The sequence below is a fragment of the Notamacropus eugenii genome, chromosome 6 (assembly GCF_028372415.1).
Source record: "Notamacropus eugenii isolate mMacEug1 chromosome 6, mMacEug1.pri_v2, whole genome shotgun sequence".
Lineage (NCBI taxonomy): Eukaryota > Metazoa > Chordata > Mammalia > Diprotodontia > Macropodidae > Notamacropus > Notamacropus eugenii.
The window spans coordinates 351,638,145-351,650,957 of NC_092877.1; positions in this window are offsets into that span (position 1 = coordinate 351,638,145).

Below are 12,813 nucleotides of genomic sequence, written 5' to 3' on the forward strand. Positions count from 1 at the left end.
AAAAATTTAGGCACTCTTCTCATATGATTCCATTTTCTCTCCCCCTCCTCCCCAAGTCATCCCAGTCTTAGAGCGTAGTTTGAAAATATTAATCCCATTTCAAAAGAAAAGTCAGTGGGTAGATCAATAGCAGACACATCGGCCATCGGACTTTGTGGCTGTTGAAAGGAACTGATTGATTTTTGCCCCCTTTCCTTGGCTTTTTCCCTTCATTTTGATCCACACCAAGGGATAGCATTATAAGACAATTGAAACAAAAAGAACAAAGAATGATTCATTCAGGAACTCTCTGAATAAATTTCACTTAGGTGTTTCTGTTTGCATCTTTGGTACTATGAAATGTTAATTAATGGGGTAGAGATGCAAGAGAAGTGACCAAATGTTCATGTTTGTTCTGAAAGCCAAGTAAAGTCTGTGAATGCAGTTCTGTGATAACACAGTGTGAAAAATTACTGGGTTGGTTGGTTCAGTTAGTTATTTCTTTACTTATTACAGGTTGTCTTGGCCAAAGAATTGCCCCCACCCCAACTGGTCAAATAGAGAGCATTATGAGATATAAAATGGATGATTTTTATTATATTAAATTTAAAGGTTTTGCACAAACAAAACCAATGCAGCCAAGATTAGAAGGAAAGCAGAAAGCTGGAGAAAATTTCTTTTTACAGCAAGTACCTCTGATAAAGGCCTCATTTCTCAAATATATGGAAAACTGAGTCAAATTTATAAGAATACAAGTCATTCCCAGCTGATAAATGGTCAAACGATATGAATAAGCAGTTTTCAGATGAAGAAATGAAAGCTATCTATAGTCATATGAAAAAATGCTCTAAATCACTATTGACTAGAGAAATGCACATTAAAACAACTGTGAGGTACCACCTGACACCTATCAGATTGACTAATATGACAGAAAAGGAAAATGACAAATGTTGGAGGGAACGTGGGAAAATTGAGACACTAACACATTGGTGGTGGAATTGTAAACAGATCCAACCATTCTGGAGAGCAATTTGGAACTATGTTAGAAAGGCTATAAAAATGTGCATACCCCTTATCCTAGCAATACCACTACTAGGTCTGTATCCCAAAGAGATTTGAAAAAAGGTAGGGGAGACCTATTTGTAAAAACATTCATAGCAGTTCTTTTCGTGGTGGCAAAGAGTTAGAAATTTTTTTTTTTAATAAAGAGAAAAGAAGTGGTTGCTTTATTCAGAGAAAACCCAAGAAAGGAACTGGTTCTGGAAACAAGAAACACTTGAGGGATATAGACTGGGTGCAAATCAGGACATTCTAGAGCCTGGGTGGGCGTGTTGAAACACAAGGCAAAGAATGTACACACATTGCAAAACTCAGAGGAGGTCTCCCTCCCCGATCTGCTTCCCCCTGGGGAATTTGCTGAGGATTGTGTAATCTCAAGTTGGGCAGCTGGCCAAGGCTACTTCAGTTGTAGGGGCAGGGAGTGGACTTGGGTTTCAGAGAACAAATGAATGTTTCTGAGGATATGGCAGAGGGGGTGGAATCTAGGATAGTTTGAGAAAATGCACCTAAATCGCAGAAATTTAGGGAACTGTTTAACAAGCTAATCATGCATCTCAAACTGGCCTCAGAGGGCAAAACCAGGAGCAATGCACAGTTACGGGGAAAGCCGACTTAACTCAGTTGAACACAAACCTTCCTAATGACCAGAAATGAACTCACATCTAAGAGGCTTCTTTGAATAGTAGTGAGTTTCCTTCCATGGGATCAGGAAGAAGCCAGGGTGACCAACTGTCAGAGATGCAGTGCAATGGGCAGTCAGTCTCAGAGCTGGGTAGGCCTAGACTCTCCTTAGGCAAGTGGCTTAAGCTGTACTGTCTGCAACCCTCTAAGAGTATAAATCTCAGAGAGGGTGCCAACCTATATTGGTAGAGGTCATTTCCTTATGGAAGGATCCTCTATCTCAGTGAAATCACAGATTTAGTCCCTATTTTTTCCATTGCCCAAATTCCATGGTTTTCAGAAAGCTTTAGTCTGTGAACTGAGATTCATGTTCTCACTTGCCCAAAAAGAGGGGGAAGATAAAAGACTCGAGCAGGGAGGGGGAAAGGAATCAAGAATCATCCTTCTGCCTGACGTAGGGTCTCAGCCATCTGCCCTCAGCAAACCACCAGGCTGAAGCTCAGGAATTCAGATCCTCTGGCTTGTGGCTACCCCCTGGACTGATCTCTGCCCCAGGCCTACCCAGAGTCCCTCTGCAGCGCAGTGGAGACACATAGATTAACACGGGCAGTTCCCCTAAGACTCTAAGGCTCCTTCGTGTGTAGGGGGCAGTGGTCTTCAGAATCTTGGCTGCTGGGGGGTGAGGGATTTGGGGAGATCTGTCTCTGAGATCAATAAACACTGTACAAAATGATACAAGATTTTGTTCAGAGAAGCGGTAGGAGAGAGTGGCGTGTGGACTCTTCATTCCAACCCTTCCAAGGAAGCCCTGAAACACCTCAGAAGAGCATCCTCCTCATACTCAGTGGTGAGGTCTGTGTGGTAGTCAGTGTGCACCTTGGCCATCAGCACCTTCCCCTCCTGCTTTTCCACCATTTTCTCTAACCAGGGCCCCAAGATCTTGCAGGGGCCACACCACTGTTCATGGAAATCCACAACTACTGGGGTCTCACTGTTGACAACTGTCCTGAAAGTCAGGCCCATCTTGGACGTTAAAGGTGATGTTGGAGATCTTGGCGGTGGAGAATGTCTGGGTCAAACTGGGGACAGTGGCATGTCTAACAGGGCTGCCCTGAACTAGAAGGTCAGAAGGAAGAGGTGCCCAGCGACACTGAGGAAACTTCCTGGAGAAGACAGGGGCCAAGAATCTCCTGAGGACCATACGCTGAGCCATTTTGGCAGCTGTGTGTAGGATGAACTGGAGAGGTGAGACTGGAGGCAGTGAGACCAGTTAGGAGTCTGTAACAATGATCCAGGCCAGAGGTGATGAAGGCTTGAACTCCCTCTGGCTTGAGCGTGACCATGCGCCTGAGCGAGTGGAGGCCCCTGGGCCGCTCTACCCTCCAAAGAATTAGAAATTGAGGGGACACTCATCAGTTGGAGAATGGTTAAACAAGTTGTGGTGTATGGTTGTGATGGAATATTATTGTATTATTGTACTATTACAAGCAGGATGGTTTCAGAAAAACCTGGGAAGACTTATATGAACTGATACATAGTGAAGTGAACAGAACCAGGAGAACATTATACAAAGTAACAACAATATTGTTTGATGATCAAATGTAAATGACTTAGCTCTTCTCAGCAATACACTGATCTGAGACAATTCCAATAGACTTATGATGGAAAATGCTGTCCACATCTAGAGAAAGAACTATGGAGTCTGAATGCAGATCAAAGGTTACTATTTTCAGAGTGTGTGTGTGTGTGTGTGTGTGTGTGTATTCTGTCTGAGTTTTCTTTCACAACATGACCAATATGAAAATATATTGTCTATGACTGCACGTGTATAACCTATATCAAATTGCTTACCACCTCAGGGAGTAGGGAGGGAAAGAGGATAGGGAGAGAATTTGGAACACAAAATTTTTTTAAAAATGAATGTTAAAAATAGTTTTTATATTTAATTGGAAAAAAAAAGAAAATAGTTCCAGACAAAGTCATCTCCATATAATGACCACCAAATGAAAAAAAAAAAGATAGTCAGGAACAACAAATATAATGTAACTGGGCCATCCAGGCATCCATGTTATGAACCCTACTGGTCCCTTTGAAAAAAAAAAACAGTTAAAAAATTAATTATACGCTTTGCTTTGTCTACCTGTACGTAGGAGAATTTCACTTACTATTTTTTAAGGTCAGGTAGGAAGTAGGATTGTACAATCCTCTCAGTTGGTCTAGTTGGGAAGAAGCTAGAGATCTTTGGTATAACTGTGACTCAAGCTTATGGAAAATGCCCTGGGAGATCTGAATTAGATCTCCCACCTCTGTCACCCACTAATTTCAGTAACTTGCAACTTAATAAATTTCAAGTTACTTTCCCCAAGAAGCAAACTATCCCATAACTCTGATTTTACAGGTGGGGGAACCCAGGACCCCTAGAGGGGAGACTTGAATAAAAATTATGCAGCTACTAAGTGATATAGTCATGATTCTAGGTCACATCACCAGACTCTGGACGCAGTGGATTTCCCACTATCTCACTCTCTTTGAGCCTCACTTTCCAGGGGTTAGCCATACATGCAGGACAAATCTTTCCCTGGGATTTGATTGCTTCCTGCTTTCCTTACACAGATCCTGAGTCATCTAAAAGCATAAAAAGTCCCAGCTACATGGAATCCATATCCCTCTAACTACATGGGTGTCTCAGACCAAAACCCCAGTCACCAAACCCCATGACCTATTGATGAGACACATTTTCCCTGCATCCTTGCGCCATATTTTTACTGTGTTAGGGCAAAGTCAACCTCTCTTGTTAAATGTTCCATAAATTTGGGCATGCCCTGTTTTGGCCCACTGAGGAACCTGAAGTAAGAAGGTTCTGGCATTAGATCTGTGCCAACAACAGAGAGGCAGTGTGGTAGAGTAGATAAAGCCCTAGTCCAGCAGTCAGAAGACCTAGGTTCAAATCTAGTGTCCATCACTTGCCGCTAGAGTGACCTTGGGCAAAGCCTCTCTAGGCCTCAGGTAAAATGAGGGAGTTCGGCCACATGGCCTATAATAGTCCTTTTGGTAGTAAGTCTCCAATTCTCTAGTCTAATTTTCAAAACTTACAGCTGTTGGGATGTAGTGTTGTCCTTTCAGTCACTGGGGTGGGTGCCAGGCTATGTGAGAGAGCTCCTATGAAGTGGAGTCTGAAAACCTTTCCACTTCTAACAGCTCAGCGCTCTTATCCCTCTCCCATGCATTTCCTGGTCAGCTTTTCTGTGGCTCAGCCTCATGATTTTTGTTTCTGGTTATGGTTTCCTTTTCTTTTTTTTTAGATAAGTTGTTTCATTTCAGGGTTTTAGTCAGGTTGAGGCAACTAAGACTTCTAGTCTTGATGAAAGGTTTAGTGTTTGGGACCTTAGAGTCACTTAGTCCACCCTACTTATTTTGCAGATCAAGAGACTGAGGTCACATAGATGGACATGTGTCTACAATAGGGTCTGCCTTTCACATGGCTCTTCTTTGCATCCTTGGGAATGGACAAACCTTCTAGTTACACCAGCTAATAATCCTGGACCCCATGAGTTTTTGCTGTCACCATAGGCTTTCTGTGCCTGTCCCCATGCTGGCCTCTGGTCACTGATTACCCTGGCTACTGCCTAGTCTGAATATGTCTCTCCCCTGTCAATCTTTGTAGCAGCTGTTCGCTAGCCTAAGCTCTTTCCTCCTGCTTGCCCTGACAACTTGGAGGATGATTTCACTGGGTACTGGCAATTCTTACTTGGAAGATTCATAGCTTAGGGTTGGTAGGTGGCAATTTGGGATGAGAGAAATAGTGCTAGGTTTGTGAAGTCTCTGTATGGACCTGAGCTGGTTTAAAACATACTTCTAATTCTCACTAGCCATGTCATCCTGGCCAAGTCTTTTTAACCTGTATTAGAATCTCATTTCTTATCAAGCCTAAGGAGACAGATATGTACCATATACACCTAATACTATTACCAATCTGACTGCCATCTTTCATCCTATGTAATACAACTCCATTTTGACCTCCATCTTTCTTTATATATATTACTATCACCACCTTGACTGCCATCTTCTTCATATTCTGATGGAGCCAGCCTAGAATGTTGAACCTAAGAGCCTTGGGAATAGCAGTATCTTCCAACCACCAGATTTGCTTTAAGTCTAGCCCTGTAGCCATCACTGAGGGGAGATATCACTGTGAAGAAGGGGCCTACCTTCCTCTTCCTCACCAGCAGCACAGTTGTAAAAATCAAGTGAGAGAGTACATTCAAAGCACTTGGTAAATCTCTAAGGGTTCTCAAAATGCCAGATATTTGAGTTTTTAAAATCTTATCTTTATTGCTATCTTTGGATTTTAGATTATATAGTCTATTCCAACCAACCTTCAAGGTATTCCTCACACATGGCATTTTATTTGTTGGTTCCATATCTTTTCATAGGTAACAGCTTCATACCTAGAAAGCTCCCGCTCCTTACCTCTGTCTCTCAGAGTCTCTAGGTCCCTTCAAATATGAGCTCCAAATGATGCATTCTCCAGAAGGCCTTTACTGATCTACCCTGGTTACTAGTATCTCCCCCTGAAAAAAATTACTCCATACTGTATATATTTTGTATAAGTTTACATGGGTACAGATTGTCTCCTTCAGTAGAATCTGAGTTCCTTGAGGTCAGGAATGTTTTCACTTTTGTTTTTGTATCCCCAGTGCTTATTCCCAGCACATAGTAGATGCTTAATCAGTATCTGGTCATTGATTGGTTCTGATGAGGCAAATTTCCTTTAGTACTTTCACATTAATAATTTTGATAATGATAAAAATCCAGGGACCTCACCCCCTATCTGAGCACTCCTGCAAAGGAATAAAGAAAAGAATTTAAGTTAGAACAAAATGAAATTAGGCCAATAACATGGACCTGGGTTTCCTTGCTGTTTTATAAATACTAAACTAAAAACTACTGAAAACAGTTTTTAAGGAGAGGGAAAAGAAAATTACTCAAATTAGGAATAAGGAAGAAGAGATGATGATTGCTGATGGAATTGAACACTTCCTCAGAAATTATGATTCAACACATTTTCAGTTATCAGCTCCAGATGAAAAGATTATGGAGCAGAAGTGGTGGCTGCTTATGAACTCAGCTTTGGTGGGGCAGGGAGGAGTGACAGCTGGCTGTGTTCTTCTCTTGGCTGAAAATCCCCATTAACTGAAAAATGAAACTGATGGCCCAGACTGCTGGCTTGGGTGATAAGAAAAGAAAGGTTTCTAGAGAGGTGCTAGTGAGTAAAGTACAAAATGATAAAGTGTGGCAATTGGGGCATATTACTAAAACTCTTTAAGTCTCAGTTTCCTAATATGAAAGTAATAGCACAATAACAGCACTTATCTTTCAATTGTGAGGAGCAGCTACGTGGTGAAATGGATAGAGCTCTGGACTTGGAGTCAGAATGATCTGAGTTCAAACCCAGCCTCAGACACTTATTAACTGTGTGACTCTGGGCAAGTCACTTCATCCTATTTGCCTCAGTTTCCTCATCTGTAAAATGAGTTGGAGAAGGAAATGGCAAATCATTCCAGTGTCTTTGCCAAAAAATCCCATGGACAAGTCCATGGGGTCACAAAGAATCGGGCATGATTGGATGACTGAACAGTAACTTTACCGTGAAGCTCAATGAGATCATGTCTAAAAATGATTGGCAAACCTTAAAGTTTATACAAATATGAACTTTTACTAATGGAGATGATGATTAGGACCAGGGATATGCTGGTAAATGTTTACCAACTGGTTGTCAGAATAGAACAACACACTTTGAAGTTTAAGTTGTATTAACATTCTCTTATCACTTTCATATGTCTATGCAATCCACAAAGCAATAGATCAAGCCATACAGCATTTCCTTTCTTTCTTTCTGTCCTTCCTTCCTTCCTTCCTTCCTTCCTTCCTTCCTTCCTTCCTTCCTTCCTTCCTTCCTTCCTTCTTTCTTTCTTTCTTTCTTCTTTCACAAAACCTTAAACCTAGTTCACTCTGAAGCTCATAGATTGGATCATAATAGGTCCCTGCCCAAGCTCCATTTAATGGCTGCATTTTGGACTCTCCCGGCTTAGAGCGAATCTCAATGATAACTGTTTCTCTTTGGAACAGCAGCCCTGAAGGTCTTCCCCTCCCAGCTTGATTCTTTTTTCCTAATTAAAAGACCTTCCTTTGGAAAAATGGAAATAGAGTAGGAAACCAACACAGAAGTGGTTCTTCCTCTTTTCTGTGAGGAGGGTCTCTCACTGCATTGGGGCTATCTCCAGTCATCCTGATCTATATCTGACCACTAGACCTGGATGGCTCCGGAGGAGAGAGTAAAGCTGGTGACTTTGCACAGCCCTGCCTCAAATCCAATTTTCTTGCATTGTGATGTCACCTCCTGGAGGTCATGGTACTCCTGGAAAATGAAGGACAAGCAAGAACAATGAAGTAGTAGGCCTGGCACATAGTAGGATTTAGGAAATGTCTACTGATTGATTAGCTATTTGCAAAGAAAATTGCCATCCTTACACTACAATCAGCTACATGCTATCCCCTCCTCCTTCTTCCTAGGACTCTTCAAAAAGAAGCTTGGCTGAGTAGGCTGTCTGAGTTTTCAGCCTGGCCCATCTTTGTCTACCTCTGGACATGTGAATAGTGGAGAGTTGTACATGGACCTAGGAAGAGTTGGTACATGTCCAGGAATTGTGTGGCTTTCCTTCCCGCAATAATGTTATGTCAGTTGGATCTGTGACCAGGTGGATCCACCCAGCTTGGTTCATAACCCCTAGAAGCAATTGCTTTCTCTTTCTGTTCATCTCTCAGTTCCTACATGAGAATCAGAAATCTTCCTTGTGTTTTTTCTGAAACCAAGAGGGACTGGAGGTGATATAGATCCCATCAGTCTGCTTAGCAGATGCAGTTTCCCCAGCTGCTTCCACAGGGGCAGGAGACTGGGAATGGCTTCTGGGAGAATTGTGATGGTTGGGTGAGGGAAGTGCTTTGGAAAGACTGTGAATCCCTACACCTTTCAGGGTGCTAAGCACATAGTAAATGGGAACCACCCCTGTTCACAAGTAGCTCACATTCTATTTGGGGTCGGGGTAGATACGGACTGGATAGACACATACATACAACATAACTATAAAGTTAATAATAGCTAAGATCAATCTATCAGTAAACATTCATTAAGCACCTACTGTGTACCAGACACTGCACTAAGTTCATGGGGATTCAAAGAAAGGCCAGACAACCCTGACTCTCAATTTGCTGACAAATTAAGTGTGTGTCTGTGTATTTGGGGCAGGGAGGGTAAACAGTACTCAAATAACTATGTACAGATAAAATAAAGACAGGGAGTATAACCCAGAGACTACTGGGGAGTGGTTTCAGGGGAAAGATGCTAGGATTAAGAAGGCCTAGGAAAGTTTTCTCGCAGATGGTGGGATTTTCCTTGAAACTAGAAGGAAGTCTAGGAAGCTAGGAGGTAGAGGATGAAGTGGTTGAGAGGTCCAGGAATGGGGGGCAAGTGAAAATGACTAGAATCAGGAGAATCTGATTAAGGAGTAAAGAAGAAAATGAGTATCACTGGACTGCAGAATCCCTGGAGGGGACTAACTGGGCATTACTATTATTCCCATTTTACAAATGAGGAAACTGAGGCAGACAGAAGTTAAATAACTTACCCACACTCACATATAAGAAAAAATGCATAGGATCACAAAGAAAATCATTTTTATGGGAATACAGTTTTAAAAACTCATATATTAAAAGGTCCCTTAAATGAACAAACATAAACAAGCATAAACAAACAAAAACAAACGTAAAACATAGACCTCAGGTTAAAAAAAATTCCTAGCCTACTTAGCCATAAAGGTTTAGGAAAATGTTCACTTTATTTGGAAAGTATGTTATTTGTGAAGGGAAAGGAGGATGGGTGCTGTGAGGTCAAGGCTGATACATCAAAGGCAAGGAAATAAATAATGCGACAAAAAGAAGCATGTTTAAAAATTCATCCAATATAAATAGTGCTTTCCTGGGATGCATTTTTCACTAAAGCATTGGGAACAAAATCACAACTAGAAATGGTTTTTATTCAAAACAAAAGAAGGGTTGCCAAGGAGAGAAACTTTTTAAAAAAGTAATAGAAAAGAGTGCATTATTTAAAACATAGTCTTCTTGTTGTTTTCTAAAGACCTTTCTGGCCTTCTGAGGTGCTTCCGAAACTCTGAAGAGTTGAACTCAAAATGAATTTGTTCAGGGGATATCAGAATCATGGAATCTTGGACTTGGAGAACGATCTCCATGGCTAACCTAACTGCACCTGGTCTGAAAAGCACCACCTCTATAATGAACTCAGCAAGTGGGAACCCATTTTTCTGCATGAAAACTTCTGAAAATGGGGAATCCTACCAATTCCTAAGGCAGCCCACCCACCAAATCAGCTAAAATAACTCAGATTCCTAGTCATGCCTGGAGCATTTTGCAGGAGATTCTCTTGATTGTAGAAAGAACAGAATGTGATTCCTCATACGTCCATGGGGGACAGAGTTGGTATGAGAACTTTAAGAAAGAATTACATAATTACAGATGCTCTTCGGGATCAACATCAACATGTGGAGAGAAAGACAGAATCTGGAAGTGGCAGACATGTAGATGAACCTGGCTCTTCAACATATTTCTCATTTCTAACTTTCCTTCCTAGAGACTTCACAGAATTTACCTTATGTAAGACAGGGACCTCTTGATCTGAGTGGAGATCTCATCATTTTTCAAGCAGGGACTCTCATTCACTCTGCTTTTTCTGTTATAGTCTAAACGATATCTTTCCTTATTTTTGTTTGCTATTAGCATGGATAAATGGCTTTATTCACTATTTGTGATGGTTCTTTGTATAATCTACATTTGATGGGAAGGGACCAAGCTCTCAGGTGTAAACTTGAGCTACCATTGTCCTTAAAAGATAGTGATCAAGAAGGCGACCTTTTGTTCTGAACCAGTTGTTCCCTTAGACCAGCAATATTTAGTGATGGAGAGAAGATAGATATAATTCTAGTCTAGTGCCTTCTCTTGGAAGAGAACAAAGAAGCCAGCTTCATTACTCTGCCTTCTCAAGGCAAGAATCACCAGCTCTCTTGGACAGCCAAAGGCAAGATTCTGAAGCTTTATATCCATGCCTTCCCTCAAGTCTGTCTGTATGCTTAGATATCCTATGGTTATCTTATATTGCCAGCACACGCATGTCACCCTGAAGAAACTGATGCTAGAAGAGATTCAGTTCTAAAGACCAACATTTTAAAGAACTATTGAATTGAACAGAAAAGATATGATTCATTTAAGAAGAAAAATTATACACACACACACACACACACACACACACACACTTCCTTTGAAGGAGTTAAGCATTTGCTTTTTTTTTTTTGGCTAATGATGTTTGCTAGCTGTGAAATCCTAAACATGATTCAAAGCCATCTGTTGTGGTTAGACTTTTAAAAAATTGTGTATCAAGAAAGAAAATGTTATGACTCATAGACTCACAGACAATTGGAGCTGGAAGGGACATTAAAGATCACTTAGACTGGACCTCTCATTTTGGAGATAAATAAAAAATCCATTAAGTTATTATTATGTGCCATGTACTGTGCTAAGAACTGATGATACTCAGAGAAAAAAAGCAGTCTTTGTTCTCAGTGAGTTTCCACTCTAATTGAACAGAGAACACATAAAGAATATGCAGATGTATTCCCCAATTGATAAATGATCAAAGAATATGAACAGTTTTCAGATGAAGAAATTAAAGCTATCTATAGTCTTATGAAAAATGCTCCAAATCACTATTGATTAGAGAAATGCAAACTAAAACAACTCTGAGGTACCATCTCACACCTATCAGATTGGCAAATTTGACAGAAAAGGAAAAGGACAAATGTTGGAAAAGACGGGGGAAATTTGGAACACTAATACATTGTTGATAGAGTTGTGAACTGTTCAAACTGTTCTAGAGAGCAGTATGGAACTATGCCCAAAGGGCTATAAAACTGTGCATACTCTTTGATCCAGCAATACCACTACTAGGTCTGTAGCCTAAAGAAATTGTAAAAAAAAGGGAAAAGGACTCACATGTACAAAAATATTTATAGCAGCTCTTTTGCGGTGGCAAAGAATTGAAAATTGTGAGGCTGCCCATCAATTGGGGAATGGCTGAACAGGTTGTGCAATAAGAAATAAAGAGCAGGTGAATTTCAGAAAAACCTGGAAAGTCTTACATGAACTGATGCTGAGTGAAGTGAACAGAACCAGGAAAACATTGTACACAGTAACAACCACATTGTGAAACAACCAACTATGATAGACTTAACTCTTCTCAGCAATACAATGATCTAAGACAATTCCAAAAGACTAGTGATGGAAAATTGCTATCCACATTCAGAGAAAGAACTATGGAGTCTGAACGCAGATCGAAGTGCGCTAATTTTGCCTTCTGTTTTGTTTTTTCTTTCTCATGACTTTTTCGTTTTGTTCTGATTCTTCTTACACAACATGAATAATGTGGAGCATGATTTTTACATGTGTAAGTTACGTCAAATTGCTTGCTGTCTTGGGGAGTGGGGAGATAAGGGAGAGAGGGAGAAAAATTTGGAACTCAAAATTTTTCACAATAAATGTTGAAAACTATCTTTATAGTGTTGACCTGAAAACTTGGTTAGAGAAAAGGCAACAGGCTAAATGCACACATTTTATGATTTAATTAATTAATCAATTCCCTATAAAGAAAACAATTACATAGCGCTATGGAGCCAGGAGCAGAACTGGCTGACTTAGTACAGAAATTGACTGTCTTAAGTACATTTTGCCATGAGAAAGGAGTTCTCACACTGTAAACACATTGTAATTAGGTTTTGTGATCCCAGGCTATGGGCATCTTCCTTCCTTAGCATGTCTTTGTGATTCAAGGTAAGGAAAAGTCCCATCACCCAGATTGCAGCCATCCTGTCCTAAACAGGCCTTTGAAATTGTTTATTCACAACCCAAGGTGTAGGCATCCTCTAAACAAAGGAGACTATTAGGTCCAGACTCTTCTTAATTCAAACTTTGGCCCTTATTAAAGTCTAAAATTTATATTAAATATTAACAGTTATAAGGATAAGAGGTTTT